At 54.4% G+C, this 18,301-nt stretch overlaps 1 protein-coding gene and 1 long non-coding RNA gene across 8 annotated transcripts in view; one reads left to right on the forward strand and one right to left on the reverse strand.

The window, feature by feature from the left end:
- The window catches only part of LOC144315368 (zinc finger and BTB domain-containing protein 7C), a 337,017-nt gene that overhangs the window by 147,562 nt on the left and 171,154 nt on the right, over nucleotides 1–18,301 (reverse strand). The window lies entirely within an intron of this gene.
- Nucleotides 711–5,504, forward strand: LOC144315370 (uncharacterized). The gene is made up of 2 exons (XR_013381056.1): nucleotides 711–4,752; nucleotides 5,091–5,504. It is a non-coding gene; the product is annotated as an uncharacterized LOC144315370 (long non-coding RNA).

The raw sequence follows: 18,301 nt of genomic DNA on the forward strand, positions 1-18,301 counted from the left end.
GCAGTTTGCTGGCTGACCTCGGGCTCCTGCACCCTCTCTCCTCCTTACTCCCCACGGCCCTCTCCCCTCCCAGGAACACAGTGTGCTGGCTGGGTGGGCGCCCCTGGCGCCCCACATGCCTCCCTCCCCCTCCGCGGCGCCATGCCAGCCTCCGATTGACCACTGCCTCCAATTCCCTGAAGGCGCTGGGCTTCTTCCCACTCCGGAGTGAGGCCTCCTCTTCTGTAGCATGGGGTTGCCTAGCAACCCCGTGCGCCAGCTCGGAAGGCCCTCCTAAATTGGACCTCACAGCACAGGGCATCTCCTTGTACAGCTGCTTGAATCTTAACAATCTGGCTCTGAATAATAACACAATGGTAATTGCATGCACGGGCCCCAAAATACATTTAAATAATGTTCAAGAGCTGACACACACCAACAAAGGCCAGAAAATGCATCGTGGAGGTTGACTGTAAGGCCAGGCGGGACGTTCGGTGCGGGAGCGAGCTGACACGGAGGACTTGAGTTAATGACAATGCCAACCTGAACTGTGAATTCCCCTGCCTTTCTGCCTGAGTGTGTCACCACTTTAATGCACTTTAAGTGAGTTTGGGATCTGTAGAGGCAATTAATGCCCAGAGGTAGTGATGCTTCAAGACAGGATGCCCTTTAGCTCTTCTGCAGATACATGCGGGTTTGGGGAGGGTGCTGGAGGGGAGGGGAGAGGACAAGAAGGGAGGACGGGGCATGAGTGATGTCCCTTGGCTTCTACAGTCGTGGCTAAATACATCTTAGGAGGCGGGGGAGAGGACCTACCAAGCAAGAGCACAAAGCACTTGCCACCTCGGTGAGGGGCAAATTCAACACGACTGATGGATTTCAGGATGAGACACGAAGGCAGAGGGGCCTGAAGCCGCTGACACGCGGCGTCTGTGTGGGTCCCTGGCAGACAGGGACGGAGAGCCGCGCTCCAGGCACAGAGTCTCAGCACAGGGGACCTGGCAGGCTGAGCCGCTCTCTGTGGCGCCACGGCCGCGATGGCCCGGAGATCGGCCCCAATCATTTGAAAACCCGAAGCTCCTTTTTAAAAAGCTCCACACACTCCCATGAGGGACTTAGACCCTCGCGCAGCCACGTTCACGGGAGTGTGACTCACCAGACGACGTGCAAGCACCCCGGGTGTCAGCTGACGGACGAATGGATAAGCAAAATGTGGTCTCCGCGTGTGGCGGCATATCATGCAGCCGTGAAAAGGAAGAAAATCTGGCATGTGCTATGACACGGATAAACCTTGAGAGTGTCACGCCAAGTGACATAAGCCAGGCACCACAAAGACAAGCACCATGTGACTCCACTTACTCTGACATCATCATAGAGTAGGGATCACCAAGGACTGCGGGGAGGCGGCATTTGGTCACACAGCAGTGTGAATACACGTAACACCCGAATGCCGTACACCTGAGAACAGTCGGCATGGTCGCCTTTGTGATCTAGATTTCACTACGAATTTTAGAAACACCCCCCACCCCCAACACACACACTCCGGTAGTCAGTCCAACACGTGCAGTCTTTGTACAAGACCTTTGTCCATCTTCACCTTGGAGGTCAACACGGCCTTCGTCATTCATAAGCTCAGCAGGGAGGCCACCACCGGGCCCAGGAGAACCCCCGGACAGGGTGACTCCGGGCAGGGAACCCCGGGACAGGGTGACTCCAGGCAGGGAAGTCCTGGACAGGGTGACTCCGGGAAGGGAACCAAGGCTCGTCCGCATGGGAGCTGGCATGGCGCAGGGTCCATTGGAGGGAGCTGAGCACCACCAGTAGGATTTTCTTGCTCCCGCATCCTCAAGTCCAGGCAACACTGCCCGCCCCCCGGAACGTGGCCTTGCCTGCCCACCAGCCCCGCCCCTCACGTCCTCTGCCTGCTTCCTGCTCCAGGAGCCTCTGCCCAGGTGACACTCTTCCCTCTGCCCTGTGCTGCCTCTGAGCCGGCCCCTGCCCACCCCCCCCCCCCCCCCCCGCCGTCATCACGCCCTCCGCCTCCTCTGAATGCTGCAGACCGCAGCCAAACGTGGTGCAGGGACTTGAGTTCATGTCCCGAAGTCTTGCGGGGATTGTCACCAAGACTGTAGCTCAGGGCTGAGCGTCCAAGGGGCCATTCCTTCCTGGCTCCGGGAGGGAGCGCTGCCCGCTCCCCTCCCCAGGGAACCTGACCTCGGTGGAGGGAAGCAAAGCAGTGGGTCGCTGAGCCCGGGAGCGACAGATGCCTCAGGTCAGTTAGAGGTGGAACTCGCGGTGCACAATAAACGACGGAGATTTACAGATTGCATTAATTTGGAAAGGTCATTAGAGCAAACAGCTTCTCCAAGTGAAAGTGAATAGTGTGGATTGGTTTTTTTTCAGTGTCCTGAATTTGTTTTTCTTTTTTTTTTTTTTTTGTTTTTTGTTTTTTTCTTGGAATGTGCTTGAAAAGCTCAAAAAACAGTGTTCTGAGCTAAAAAAAGGGGGGAAAAATCCAGGCTCCTCAGGCAAGAGGAGGCCCATGAATGAGAGCTCTGGACAAGCCTCTGCCTTTCTCAGAGCCTGCATCTCGGCACCTGTAAGAGGAGTGATCGCTAAGCTCCTTCCAACTTAAAATTTAAAAAAAAAGAAATTTATGATATGAGGTAAGCATGTGATGTTAGCAAGTTTCCAAGCTAACGGTTAAGTCCCCTCTCCAGCCCTCCCATCCTCCCAGGTGTGGGACTCCCCTGCCCCTCCAGGTAGTGCTCCGCAGCCAGGACAGGAGCCTTCTAAGGATCTCAGGTGGCTTCTCAGATCCTGACCTGGAGGCTCTCTCAAAACCCCGACAACCCGGCTACCTGGTTCTCGCTCATTAGATCATTAAGGGACGCTCCAGACTAATGACTTGTTTTCTCGAATCTCCAGGAATGGCTGGGAATGGGCCAAGGGGTAGCATCTGGGCTCTGTCTGCCCGGCCTGGCTGGTGCGATCTGTCAGGAGCCAGGCCCCCGCAGGCAGATGCCGCTGGTTCTCCCGAGGCGCGGGGCAAGCAGCATTCACGGAGTGGCGGGCTCTGCCTCCAGCCTGCTGTCACGGGGACAGACGGTGGGCCCCCGACCAGACTGCACAGGCCCACGGGCCTGCCCCCTGCCGCCTCACCTCCCTTCTGCCCCCCGGAAGGCGGGATGCGCACATCACCCAGCTCCCACCTCCAGACCCCCGGCGGCTTGAGCAGCAGCAAGGAGACTGGGTATGAATCAGGGCCATGGAACTCACAGCCCAATCCTAATACAAACATCAACGTCAGGATTAGTTAATATCAACTAATATTTGGGTGATGCGTTCTTATTGAAAGAGTATTTTCCCACTTGCTCGTCGGGCAGGCAGGATAGCCTCGATGCATTTACTGAGCACCTGCTGTATCCCCGGGGCTCTTTGCTGCCCCCGGGGGGATGCAGACGTGAAAAGGCATCTCTTGCCCGCAGACTCCCTCCAGGGTGGTTGGGAGCTGGGAAGTTGGAGGCAGAGAGAAGCTGCGTTACCTTCTCAGAGGCACCGCTGAAACCGAGCCCTCGGACGCGGAGGCCCTTCCCAATCATTTCTGCACGGCCTGTGAGTCTAGTGTGAAATTCGGCCTGCACGACATCACCCCGAAGGGATCGGCCAGCAGACAGCATGGTTTGGGGGCTGTGCAGTTTATGCCCCAAATGAACCAAAGCCTGGGATGTCAGGCCACAGTGGCCCTGGATACCCCAGAGGGGCAAACCCCAGCCCAGGTATAGGCCAGAGTTGACTGCAGACATGGCCTTGACCTCCCATGGCCCCTCTGCTCATGGAGAAGCGCCCTTCCTCCATCAGAAGGGCTGCGGAGACGCTGCCTTGAGAACCAGTGCAAATTATTATTATATTTTGTCTGCACTAATCTTTGTTTTCTAGGAGCTGCCACAGCACTTACAGTCAGCACACAACACAAACTGATGTTGTTCTCCTGAGGGTCTTTATTGGCTTTTTGAAAAAGCAGAACGTCCATGCTTGGAGGAGCCCCATCAATCCCTCAATGCACAGCCAGGGAGATGATTTACCCCAAGCAAGTCATGCCAAAGATAAAATCAGAACGAGGACCCAGGTGCCTAGACTCCCAGGCTGGGGCCTGCAGACATGCACCCTCCAAGGTGCGAATGTAGGCTCCGGCGGGGTCCTGCTCACCGTGAGCCGCCACGGCAGCCCCTGGGCGAGCATGTGTGGCCTGCACGGTGGCTAGCACAGGCACATTGCCTTCTCCGCCCCCTCGATGACACTTGAGTGATCAGCTCTGCCTCCTAGCCTTGTGAGCCTCCCAGGGAGGGGCAGAGGCCACACAGGAGGTGCCACTGGGGACAGAAAGAGCACAGTCCCTGTTGCTGGGCCCTGCGGCTCTCAGGAGGCTACCACATGTCATGGTTTGGGGCAAGGCTGACGCTGTGGTGCCACCTTTTGCAAGCGACTTAACCTCTCTCTGCCTCCGATTTTCCCCAGCAACACAGGCCAGGATAAGGGGGCCTGTTTCCTACTTCACGAGGGTGAAATGAGAATTAAGTGAGAAAATGGAGGGAACACGAGAGGCACAGGGCCTGGCACCTGTGTGTTCTCAGGTTAGCTCGGGGACCAGAGTTCCCCTGGCACGTCAGCTCCATGAAGATGGAGACAATCGGGAGAGGCTCTACAGTGCCGGCGCTACAGTGTCTGGAGACAGTAAGACCGGTGGTCACCAGGGGAAGAGAAGATGAACAAGTAGGTGGACCCCAGAGGATTTTTAGGCAGTGACGCTATCCTGCACGACACCACAGCTGTAGATACATGCCACTGTACATTCTCGAAATTCATAAAACTGTACGAGGAGGGGTAAATTCTCCTATAAACTATGCACTTTAGTCAATAATGACGTGGCAATATCGGCTCATCAGCTGCAACAAACGTATACACACGATTGGGACAGGTTACTAATGGGAGGCTGGGAGGAGGGCGAGGTTAGGGGGCCGATGGGAACTTTCTGTTTTCTGCTTAATTTTCCTAAAAACCTAAAACACCTCTAAAAAAATGATCAAGTCTATTAATTTTTTTTTTTTTAGGATCAACCTCACCAAAACACAAAATACTCAGAGCCCTTGGGTCTACAGGGCACCATGAAGCCCCACTGGGCATCCAGTGGTGCCCCAGCCCATCCACACCAGTCCTCCCAGGGTGAAGCACAACTGCGTCCGGTGTCCAGCTGAGACGTCAGAGGCGATGTGGGGAGGCTGAGTGGGGAGGCCAACAGGACCAAGACCCCCTGCAACCCGGACACCTCTGGCTATTGGGCAGTGACTCGGCCTTCATTGATCCTTCTGGAACACACAGCCTTGTGTGCCTTCCACCCTTCCAGCCTTCCTCCAGCCTCCCCGCCAGCCAGACTCCTCCTGGGCTTCTCCTGCATCCCCGACCTCCAACACCAATATCATAGAGGCTCCATAAACATTCGCCGAATTAAATAGTAACCATCTGAATGCCTCTTGCTTTCCCCCTCTGGGGAAAGAGTGTGACTATAAGCCTCCTTAAACCCCCAGCAAAGGAGCAGCTGAACAGTAAACAGCAGAGTTCAGGCCCGTGTAACACACCCCAGGGGAGACACTGCGTTCAGTCACGGGGCCCCCGGCCATGTCTACACGGTAGAGCTCTGAGAGGCCTCCCCCCCCCGCCCCCCCCCCCCCCCCCCCGGCATGACTGGCACTTGCCGGCCTGCTGGGCCCCAAGCCCCCATCTAGCAGGATGCATGAGCCCCTGCTCTACCTGGAAGTGGCCTGAGATGGGGTGGCAAGTGCACAGAGTCACCTCTGAGCAGCCTGGAGTGGCAGCAGGCAGGTCAAAGCACAGTGAAGCCCTCAGCACCGGGGGACCCAACGTAGGGGTGCTTCGGGAGCACTGAGGTCCAGCCCCACCCCACCCCCCCACAGCTGGGCAGCAAGCGGTTTGGGCTGGTCTGATTCTGAGAAAGGAGGGCAGTGTGTGTGTTGCTGGGAACAGCATCTTCTAAGGCTACTGAATCTTCCTTCAGTCACTGTGTTGGGGGGATGACCCCTTAGAAGTCTGAATTTCTGTGACCTTAGCCTTTTTAAAATAACCCCGCAAAGGAGGGAAGGCTGAGCCGAGAGCCAAAGCCAACAGTGGGGTCCGGCCCAAGGAGGCAGGGGAGGGGAGGAGAGACTGTCCAAGGATCGAAGGGCCCATCTCCCTAGTCAGGCTGCCCGGCCCAGCCTGGCTACTCAGTCAAGCACATTTTATTTTTTCTGGCCTCAGGGAAGTGTTCCTGGGGCGAGCAGATCTGACCAAGGTCGGCCAGCAGGGAAGGGCCTGGAGCAGCTGAAAGAGAGGGCAGCCCCCTACGGCCCCCTGGCCCCCAGCAGCCCCCTGCCCAGCTGCCAGGGTAGAAGGGGGAGCGTGCCTGCCGAGGGGGTCCTTCCCACTGCCCTCTGGCTGGCAGAGCAGAAGACATGCTCAGTCACAATGTGGGCAGGCAAAAAAGATTCAGCTTTGTAAGAGCAAATGACAGTTGGTATTTGGAAACAGAAGAGGGTTCCCCTCCCACGAGGAAAAGAAAGCACGTGTGTGAGGCCTTCCTACAAGCTGGGCCTGGCGGCCGAGCTGCTCCCCTGCAGGAGTGAGACAAGCCGGGTGGTTGTCATGGGTTCGACGGGGGGGTGGGGGGGCTCCCTGCAGCCACGCCACGGGCCGATGGCACTCAAGGGACACACATGGGTGCAAATCACCCAACGGGGGACCAGCCCTCCCGCCCTTGCCCACCTGGTCTGCTGCCAAGTGGGGCTGGGGGGTCCGAAGCTGGCAGTGGGTGAGCATCGGGGCAGTGGGAGCAAAGCTGGGGCCACCCCAGTGAGGAATGATGGGAGACACGTAACGGGGGCACTCAGAGCTCCAGATGGCAAGCAGGGAGGTAGGTCTCCCCTCGACAGCTCGTCCTGCCTCTTGGGTCTTGCCCCTGGCCCTGACCCAGTGCCCTGCGTCCTGTAACCCCCTCTCCTTCCTCTAGCTAGCTCTGTTTTCCAGAAAGTTCTATGTCCATCCGGTGTCCACTGCGAAGGATTACTTAAGGCCGGCTTTCCTTTCTCTCAGAGAAAAGGCATTTCCAGTCCCCTCTCAGGTGGAAAAGGTACGTCCCCACCTCCACCCCCCTATCCCTCCCAGAAAAGAGACTTGCATCACTTTTTCCTTCTGAACCGCATCGGCTACTGTGCGTCAGTCACGAGGATGACTTATACATAAACGACATGCAAATGACTGATACCCATGTAGCACAGGTGGTGTGGGGGGTGTTTGGGAAGAGGGCCAGGGGCCCTTACAGCCGAAGGGACACCCTGGGAGAAGGCTGCCTCTGAAACTCTCTCCTCCAGCTCTGGCCCCTTATCCTAGGCCACTGCCACCCAACACAGAACATCAGGAAGGGAAGTCACGCATTTTATTGTCCCAACAGGGACACTTCTGAGAGTGGGAGGGGGCAGTCAGTGATGTAAGGACAGTGGGTGGCCCAAGTCACCCAGCAGGCCACCCAGCAGGTCAGCCAGCAGGTCAGCCAGCCTCTGGGGCTCAGAGAAACCTAGTTGCTGGGAAGAACCGAGTTGAACCGAACTCCTGCAATTTGCCCCGTAGTGCTGGGCACCCGGGGCTCTGGAGGGGGTTCCTACTGTAGCCCTTCAGGGGTTCCTTGATTCTCTCCTGCCAGCTTATAAGGCATCTTCAGGGCAAATACTCCTGAATCTCCATGGCCATTGCAGGACTGTTCCTGGTGCCATTTTTGCAATCCTGCAGGGTGGTGACCATCGGGTAAGGATGCCTGACAAAAAAAAAAAAATCCAGATGGGGCCCAAGAAGAACTCAATTTTCATAGCTGGGGGCAGGTGTGGTTTGGTCAATGAACCTGGGCGAGAACCTCCACTTACCACCTAAAATCCCTCCCATCTTAGAAAGACGACAAGGCAAGTCAAGACTAAGTATAGCGGGACACCTGAGTGGCACTGTCGGTTGAGCGTCTGACCCTTGGTTTCAGCTAAGGTCCTGATCTCAGGATCGTAGGATCGAGCCCCACGTCGGGCTCTGTGCTCAGCAGAGATTCTTTGCTTGAGATTCTCTCCCTCCCTCTCCCTCTGCCCCTCCCCACTACACATTGTCTCTCAAATAAATGAATAAATCCTTAAAAAAAAAAAAAAAAAAAGACAGTGCAGGAGGATGGTGTGCTCCGTAAGTTCAGGGGGTAATTAGGGAAGGCTTCCTGGAGGCGACACTATAGTAGTAAGCAGAGGCTTGAAGGATGGGGAGGACATCGACCATAGGGGCAAAAGGCAGCCTAAAACACGGAAAGCCTGGCAAAGACACAGAGACAGAGATTGGTGCCGCTTAATCAGGCCACCGAGCTAGCAGGTCCGGCTGGAGCACATGGTGTGTCCGAAGAGCAGCAGCAGATGCAGCCATGAGGACACATAAAGACCTTCTGACACCAGCGTCATCCAGGCCTGCGTCTCCAGCAGCTATGGAATCACCCCATCCCGCTGTGACAGTAGTGGGGGTGTGGGCGGGGGTGGCAGAAAGAAGAGGCTGGACCGAAGCTTCTCGCTCAGGCCCCCAGGTAGACACTGGGGCTGGCAGGGGCGTGGGGGGCAGAGGGACTGGCCTGGGCTGAAGCCATCCTCGACCTCTTCCCTGGCTACACCCAACCTGCCAGCTCCGGACCTTCGGCCCCACCTGTAACCTGGGCCTGCACACCTGTGATGGGTGGGGGCGGGAGCGAGTCTGCAGGAGCCCAAGCCCGCGGCCAAGCCCCAGTGGCGGCCCCAGCACCTGAGCCAACTGGTCAGCTAACCACATAGACCTCCAGACCTTCCTTCACCAAACCGTGGATGCAAGGCCAGACCCTTTCTTGAACCTACGTCTTTCCCGCCGAGGTCACGCCGCTCCAGCCTTGCCTCCAGTTTCCAAATGCAGTGTCCCCAAAGCCAAACGAGAAATGAAATATGCTGGCAAAATGGCCCGGGTGCCGAAGTTTCCCTTGATTTCAGGGATATCTCCCCAACCTCTTGGAGCGACTTCACCCACCCCAACACCCAACCGCATTCTGGCAACACGGCCAATCTTCCCAAAGCTTTACTTTCTTTTCTTCCTTTCTTTTTTCTTTTCTTTTCTTTTCTCTTTTCTTTTTTCTTTTCTCTTCTCTTTTCTTTTCTTTTCTTTTCTTTCTTTTTTCTTTCTTTTCTTTCTTTTCCTTTCTTTCTTTCTTTCTTTCTTTCTTTCTTTCTTTCTTTCTTTCTCTTTCTTTTTCTTTCTTTTTTTATTTTTGCTATGGCTATTTGACTGGTTTGTATAATACTTAATTAAAAGGCATAATTACAATAGCAAGTTACACGGGCATAAACAGGTTTGGGAACCAAGCCAGCTGCCTCTAGGAAAGTGTTCCACTCAGCTGCAGGCACAGACACGATGGACACTTGGGACAGCCGTCTTCCTGCCCTACCCAAGTGTCCCCCCGCTGCAGGCGTCTGTCAGGGAGAATGGAGACACTGGGCCAGCGACCCTTATCAGGAGCCCCAGGTGGAGGCTCATCCTCCAGGGACTAAGTACCCTCGGCCGTCCTGCCCCCCCCGCCCGCCCCGGGCCCTCACCACAACTCTGTTCCGGCTGCTTCCCCCCACCTTTCCCTGCCCCCAGCAGCGCTTCCTCTGGCTGCAGCAGTCCATGAAGGATCTGCAGACTAGCTGGACAGCTTTAGCGACAGGTAATAAATAGCCAAATGCACTGCCCTCCCAGAGGCCACGGGAATTCCTCACACCAATGTGAGTTTCTAATGATGTCATCTCTGGTACGTGTGGCAGGCTGGCTGGGGAGAGAGGCCAGGAGTCTGGGGAACGTCTAGGAGTCATCCCCCACTCACCCAATCTTCCTGAGGCTGAGATTTCAGACCCTGACCAGCTGAGTCACAGTAGTGCACACCCCCCCCCTGAGAAGGTGGGGTCCACGGCCCCCACCTCGGCCTTTTATTCTCCATGTTCTCAAATCCCTGACATGGCATGGGATGCCACCCCCTTTTTAACCTTCCTCATCAAAGTCTTTTTCCCTGTATCCAGCCTTCCCTATATCAGGGATCACATAGAGAGCAAAAGTTCACATTCAACTTAAATGCCATCCAACCAACCAACCAACCAACCCACCAACCAGCCAACCTCAAGTGTCAGCAGCACCTACAAGTCACAGGAGAGGGAGTACTCTCCAGAGGAGAGTGGACATTTCCTATTTGGAGTCATTCGCCATTCTTTGCCCCTTCTCCTTGGCAAGAGAATTCCAATTCTCCCCTCAAATTACTCCCTGCTTCCCCCATTGACAGTGTGCTTCAAGGGCAGCTGTGGTTGGCTTAAGTCAACTAGCTTAGCTCAGCAGCTTGGTCATGGTGACTGGACACATTCTATGATGCAAGATGCAAGTAGATGTTCGCTGGGGACGTCTTGGGGAGAAAGCTCCATCTTTAGAGATGTGGAGGGTGCGTGTAGGGTCTGACGCTGCTGTGGCCATCTCGTCACCATGAGCCCGAGGGCAATGCTGAGCTACAAGGAAAATGGAACTGCAGGCTTGAAGCAATGACTTCCGAAGATCACCCTGCTTCTGGACTTCTCATTTACATTCCCCTTTAGTGTTTTTTAATTCGTCGATTTTAAAAATCTAACTAATGCCTATGCATGGCTTGAAAAAAAAAAAAAAAAAGAAGAAGTAATAAAGGGCCAACCATGAAAACCAGCGGTCCCGTTCCCAGGCCTCCCCATACCGAGTCCCGGTTCCCAGAGACCCGCTCCCAACTGCTTTAGCTCTCTTGTGCTCTGCACTGCCGCGTTCCTAAGTGACCCGCCGCTTTCCGCGTTCACCAGCTGGGGCTGCCATACCAGAATGCCGCAGATTGGGCTTAAACCATGGAGGTTTCGTTCCTGGGGCCCTGGAGGCTGGACGTCCAAGATCAGGGTGCCGAGCAGTTCGGTTCATGGTGTGAGTGGCCCTGCTTCCCAGCCTGTGGGCAGCCAGCAGCCTTCTCACTCAGTAACGGGGGCATGAGCTCTCTGCTATCTCCTCTTACAAGGTCACTGATCCTAAGGGACCCGGGCTCCATCCTAGTGACCTCACTTGACCTTCATTACTTCTTTACCTCCAATACAGCCTCACTTGGGGCCGGGAGCGTGGTTAGGGCTTCAACTATGAACTGAGCGGTGGGGGACACACTTTACTTCCTGGCACACGCCACATGCCCCTATTGCTGGATTTCCCGCTTGGGGCCATCACCAGTTAGTGCTCTGTAACGGAATCCGAGGCTTTGTTGCTCTTGGGCCACCTCTACTAAATGCCCGTTTCTGGTCTCTGCATTTCCCAACAGAGTGACGCCACCACCTTGGGTCAATCAGTCGCCAGTGCCTCCAGAGTCCCTGACTGTGCAGACAGTGCGCATGGAGGGCCTACCTGGTAATAGCTCTTCTCTTGCATAACTTACCAACCCCAGTGTTAAAAATGGTTTCCTGTGCGCCTAACACCCCACTTGGGGTTCCCCCCTCCAGCCCAGAGCTGAGCCTTCTGCCCACCGTCACCTGGGAATTCTTAATTGAGTCCCTCTCTTCCCGGCTCCTGTACCACATGGACTTCTATCGCCATCAGCGAAGTGGCCGGACACAACAGAATTTATGACCTTCCCGTTCTGGAGTTCCAAAGTCTGAAACGGGCCTCACCGGGTTAAATCAAGGGCTTGGCAGGGCTGCGTTCCCCCCAAGGATCCATCTCCTGGTCTTTTCTGGCTTCCCGAGGATGCCCACGTCCCTTAGCTCGTGGCCTTGCCTCCACCCTCAAAGCCAGCAACCTGGGAGGGCCCTCCCCACACAGCACTACTGTCACTGGCACTCCGGCCTTGTCCTTGCCCCCCCCAGCCCCCTGGTGACCACCCTCATGCTATCTGCACCCCAAATACCCTCCTGCCCATCGCTTCGCGTTTTCACAAGCCCTGGAGATGCGGCTGTGGACATTTTCCAGCCTCCATTCTCTTGTCTCCCACATACACCATCCGTGTCTGGGTCTAACTCCTGTGTCAATGGTCCAGATCTTCCCCGTGTAGTTTTCTGAGAAGGAGGGACATCACCCGAGACCACGCCTGTCCTAGTAACTTCCTGATAGCTTGCTCTCCTACGGCGTCTTTGCTCCCTGTTTCTGGAACCCCCTCCTGGCAGCCCTCCTGGATCGAGCCTCTAATATTCTTTTTTTTTTTCCTCTCCTAGTTTCTATGGTGTTGTCCTCGTTCCCTACTGAGAAAGTCCCTCAGCCCTACTTTTCAAATCTCCTAACGAACTTTTAATTTCTGCTATGATACGTTTAATTTCTCAGAGTTGTTCCTTATTCTTTTAATATTCCCTTTTTACAACCCCCTGGGCTTATTTTATGGATGCACTATCTCCTCTTACTTCTCTGAGGACATTAATTACACTTTTATGGAAGTTTTCTTCTGCTCGGGTTTGACTCTACTAACTCGAGCTCTTTTTTTTTTTCCTGTGAACTTGGTTTCTTTTTGTCCCCCCTTTTTTCTCTCTTCTTCTCTGTTACAAGTTTTCCTTTAACAAATGCCAGGTGATCCTTGACCATATTCATTCTTAAGAGTGAGACACTCATAAGTTGGTGATTTCTCTTTGGGGGACTGGATAGAGTTCTGGTCATTTCTTTGGGGGACCGTATGCATACACACATGTATGTACATATGCACACATATAAACGTGAACACACAAACGTACATATATATTCCTTACACACCTACGCACATGTACGAAGTCACATGTGTATTCACACACACACACACACACACGCACACTCATCCAATGAATGAGGAGGCCTTTATACCTGGTGGGTCAGTCTGCCTGCAAGGGCAGCTTGTGATCATCCTGCCCGGGGAACAGACGCTGGGCTGCAAAACAGCTGGAAGTCCCACGTCTCCAGGATGCAGTCATAAATTCTCTCATTTTGAGTAAAGTGCTCAAACTTGCTCTCAGGTGTCTCAGAGACCAGAACTTCCCTGGATCATGTCCTTTGGGAAAGCCACCCCTAAACCAAGGAGGAGAAGTTGTGGGAGGGGATCTGGGGTCTGATAAAAATTCTTGATGCAGACTTTCAAGCAAGTCATGTTTTCAAACCCATGCCTCGCCTCATCTTCGGAAGTATCTAAAATTCCTGCCTCTGGTCTATTTGAGAGTTTGAGGCAAGACCAAAATGAATGCTTCTAGAGCTTTCTTCTCACTACCCTCACTTGGGTTCCATACGTCATCTCTGCTACAACATCCATCTACTGACTGTCCAGCCTCCGTGGTCTTACTGACATCTCTCACCTGCTGTCTTCTCTTCCCTGTGCTCCCCTGTCCTGTGGAGTTGGGCTTTGCCATTTTGCCCAAGGCCATGGGTAGGGCGGATGATTAGAAAGGGGGCAGAGATAAATGTGGCCAAGTCACCATGTTTAACTGGCAGTCTCTCCTTGATCTTTGGGAGGCTCTGGCGGGGTTTCTGGTACATGGACCAGGCTGCATCCTGCTTCACACACCACTGCATCACGGACTCCTGGCCGCAGCTTAGGGCACACTCACCAACCCTCCCTGGGCAGCCAGTTTCTGGCACTGCTCACTTTGGGGTTCCGAGGCCCCTCTCCAGGGCCAGGAGCTTCTAGTACGTTCTACTTGCTCTTGTTAATGGCTCTCTTCCTACTCCCATTGGAAGAGCTCCTCTACCCTGCTCCAGCCACACACGATAACTGGAAGCCCCTGTCCACAGCTAGCAGGGCCTCCACATGGCAGGCATAGGGATCTTCCAAGAGTCTCTACTGAGTGGATGGGTCAGGAAGAGCCATCAAAGAAGCCCTAGAGGCACATGTGACAAAATCACCCACATCTCCCTTTCAGGTTCACATGTCAGGTAGTCCTCCCCAGACACATTTTGGGACCACACTACACACACAGTCCTGGTGAGCTGGAGAGCGGCCCCATGAGGTCAATGGTCATAGTGGAGGCTGTACCTGTGCCAGACGAAGGGGGCAGATCTAAGCCTGCCCTAAAGGGACAGGCTCATCCATACCCCACCACATCAACCACCAGCAGGGTGGCCACAGGCACTTGGTATAAGATCTGGAACCAGGGGCCGGTTTTTGGCCTACTACTACAGCTTTCATATAAATAATATTAATATCCACAGAGTCACTAGGCTAGAGTCTTCCTGCAGAAAGATGCCCGTTAGTAGGAAAAGGATCCTGTGATCAGAAACACTCTGCCTTCACAAAAGCATGGGCCAGAGGGGCCATCAGCCTCGCTCTCATCCCCTCTCAGCCTCCGTCCAATAGCAAAGTCTAAATCACAGCCCTGTGGTCTAACTGGCCTTGGGGGCAGGTAAATAAGTGGGTGGGCTCCTTGTAGGGCAGCTGACATCCAGCACAGGGGAGAGGCCGGGGGAGGCTGCCCATGCCTCAGGGTGGGTGCAGATGCGGACATGCCCAGAGCAGGACAGGCTGTGCACCTGTGCAGGTGAACTCAGCTCCCCTACACCAGGGGATCTGAACAGCCTAACACCTCGGGTCTCACCTCCACCCCCTAGAGGCTTTGTTGTTGAAGTACATCGTTTTCACGAAGCAGACCACTCCCTCTCCAAGGGGCCCCCTTCTCCCCAGGGTGCACGATCTCTGCTCCTCAGAGATTCAGATGCTCAACACCGGGCATGCTCAAAAGGACAGTCACCTCTTTTTCAATGAATTTTTTTTTTTTAAACAAAGACGATAAAGGAAATCCCCACCCTCTCCCAATAGCCATGCCTTGGTGCCTGGAAGCACATTCACAAAATAAAAATCCAGGGGACTGGCAGGCCACTGAGGGGATTGTTCTGCATCCTAATAAACTGGACCAAATCTCCTCTGTTGGCCGTTCCCACGATGCTGTTACCTCAGATCCATCCCCGTCCATGCCCTGACAAGCCCGTGATGGAGCCCCGGTGACTCACAACTTTGGGTTTTCGATGCATCTTCTTTGTGCCCCTTTCTGGAACCCTGCCCCTCCTCCCACCCACCCTCTAGTTGCTCTGTCTTTCCTCGGCCCCTTCCTTCCATCTTTTCCAGAGTCACCTCCTTTGTCCTGGCCCCCAAGCATCTCTTTCTTTAAAAAATTCATTATGTAATAGTATAGACATATGAAAAGGCATAAAAATAATTTAACAAACACCGGTGTGCCCCCCACCCCACCCAGCTGTGTGGATAAAAGGCAGCTCTTCCTCATTCTGGGCCCCAGGCCTTCACTGGCACCAGAGTTCCTAGCAGCCTTTGTTCCATTTTTCCTTGGAAAAAGCCCAGGCTGCTGCAGAAATCCAAGGCATACCCAGCTGTCACCTAGGCTCTCTGTATTAATTCCATCTCTAGCTTTCATGGGTGCAGCTCTCCCACCCCCCAGGCTGTCCTCATCCTTTGTGACTTGTCTGTGTCCCTATCCCAAGGGGAGGGGCTTGCCTACTTAGAAGTCTCCAGCAGGTCAGTGGAGAGCTGAGAGTTGGCACAGGGACTTTCACTGGTGGGGGGGAGAGGGGGACACCCCAGGGCGGGACCACGTGCTTCCTCCCCATACCCCTTCCTTTGTGCATCAGGGATGGGGTGCAGGAGCTGGGGAAGAGGTGGGACAGGGGGACAATCTGCCTTCCGTGGTCTTGCATTGTCTTGGGAATAGTGCATGCAGAGGCAGCCCAAAGCCAGGTGGGGGTAGGCTGGAATCAAGGGGCCGCAGCGAGCAGAGGTATCTGCCTGTGTGGTGAGAACGGTGGGCGCTGAGGCTGGGGAGGCTGGGAAAGATTGCAGTCAGCACTCTGAGATGCTGTGGGGGTGTGAGATTGAGAGAGACAAAGGGAAGCTGAACCTTCCAGGTGAGAGGAGAATTAGCGAGGGTTGGGGGTGGGGGTAAGAGTGGTACAGAGAAAGGGAGCCCAGTCAGGCTGGAAAGGAGGCAGGGTGAGCCAGCTCCCCAGACTCAGGTGACGGTGGGCTGGGGGGTGGGTGTTGATGCTGAGAAGTTAGGGCACCCCACCCCGGTCAGGCCTGCCTTTGTCCTCAACTCCGATTTCAAGGAGGATACATGTGTTTGTCACTGCTTCCCAGCCCTCCCCGCCCCCGCTCCTGCCACACAGCCCCCTGGAAGGACGCAGAAGGGCAGAGCCAACTATCGACCATGTGGCTGACATTGGCCCAGCCTGAGCAGAGGGTGTCACTGGACACCATCTCACCTGCAGCCTGCCCCAGGAGACAGGGGTGCCCACATAGCTAGGACAGGGGGACACTGCTTAGTGTCCCACGTGCTTAGTACCCACGGCCCCAGGCAGGGGTGAGGTTCAAGGAGGAGGTGCGCACCTCACTTCAGGAATCTCCAGGCTGGAGCTCACCACCACAGCCCCAGCCGTGCTCCTCAGCTTGTCCTCCACCTCGCCACCTGCCCCGGCCCCTCACCCGCATGCCCATGGTCCAGCACGATGGTCAGGCCCTGGAGTGTTAGGGCACAGATGTCTGGCTTTGGTCCTATCTTCCTCTGCCTTATGAGTCTTCACTCCTTCTGTGCCCAGGGCCCTCATCTGCTGCCTCCATCTGCCTTCACCTTCCTAGCAAAGTTCATAGTCCGTTTGCTGAGGTTTAAGTGGCTGAAAACAATACAGAGGGTGTCTCCTAAGGTGGTTACAATTCAATGGAGTCAAAGTCCTAACTCAAAGTGGTTTCTCAGGCAGCACCACTGGAACCACACAAGCCAGGGACCACATACTTCACCGATGCTGGACGTGGAGGGCTCCTCTGGGAGCTCTTGGCTTAAAACCCATCCCACTTAGGGAAGCCTGAAGCTGCTAAGAAGAAAATAGCAGTTTGGGTCCATTTTAAGAATGCTCCAAGATATGGAAGAATGGACTTTCTCATCTCCTCCTGATTCTAGAAACATTGTCTAGAGTAGCCAACAGCAGGGACTCAGCTCTGTGAACCTGTGACCACCTTCAGGTTGAATCTTTGAGGACCACCTCCCCTCTGGAGCTGCAGCAGTAGCCTCCTCCTCTGCCCCACAGTCTGGGTTGGGTGTTCCTGTGGCCTCTGGCTTAGATCTGGCACAGAACTCATCCCTTCATCTTATCAATCATTTCTGAAGGCAGGAGTTGGGTCTTACTCATCCTTATATCCCCAGCATCAGCCACAGGACGGGGGCTCCGTAACTGCTACATAAAGAAGGACCATCCTCCAAGTGGTCTTTGCATCACCACGTTGAGAGGAGTAGAGCCTCTATGGAAGGCGGTCTTCACTACCCAAGGTTTCTCTAGTAATTTTTCAGTGACAGCTGTAAGCCATCCTTGACCATTCTACATGGGTCTCTGAGCCAGGCCAGATGTCCCAATCTGTTAGTTAATGTGAAGCCCCCCTCACCCACCTGGTAGATGAGAGGCTACCTCATGGTCCCCACCCACTCTCTCCAAGGTGCCCAGCCTTTGCAACCTTTCCACTTCCGATGTATACCCAGATCTCTCCTCTGGGGAGAGGCTGCTCTGGCAAGAGTTCCCCACAGAACAGCAGACACACTGGGAAGCTGGCCTCCTCCCTCACCACCCACTCTACTGTTCCCCTGCCCACGCTCTGACTCAAGACCCACCACCCCCTTGAGCCTTCCCAATACTCAACTCACACTGGTCTTTCTAGCTAAATATGCTAGAAAATACTAGATATACTAGTTCTTACTATTCCTACTGCTTCTTTGGACACTGGCCATGAACGCTCCCTTCTAGATTATGTCTAAGTTAGACCCTCAGAGCTGGATGGCACTATAGAGAATGTCTAAGTCCCTCTTATAATTGCACTGGGAGCAAGGCCCATGGAGAGTGGGAAGGCACATGTTGGAAGGCTTCAAGATCATTGGTGATAGAACCAGAACTTCTTTTTTTTTTTTTTTAGAACCAGAACTTCAATTAAGGTCTCCTGACCTCAATTTAGGGACCCCTCCTCTTTGAGTAGCTTGGGCAATAACTTCTTACCTATAGCACAATCCTGGAAGATAAAGACTGTACTGTGTACCTTGCATTATCCCAAATTGAGGGCCGAGCAAAGAGTTGCCCAGATTAGGACTTTGGTGCATATTTGGTGATTAGTTGTGTTATGTGTTCCAAGGCCTAAAATAACCTCCTCACATCCATTCCTCAGTGTCACTGCCACCCTTTCTGCCAACACAGCCCATTCCAAGCCAGAGCCTCCCACAGA

Source organism: Canis aureus, chromosome 6, assembly GCF_053574225.1.
Source record: "Canis aureus isolate CA01 chromosome 6, VMU_Caureus_v.1.0, whole genome shotgun sequence".
NCBI classification, from domain to species: domain Eukaryota; kingdom Metazoa; phylum Chordata; class Mammalia; order Carnivora; family Canidae; genus Canis; species Canis aureus.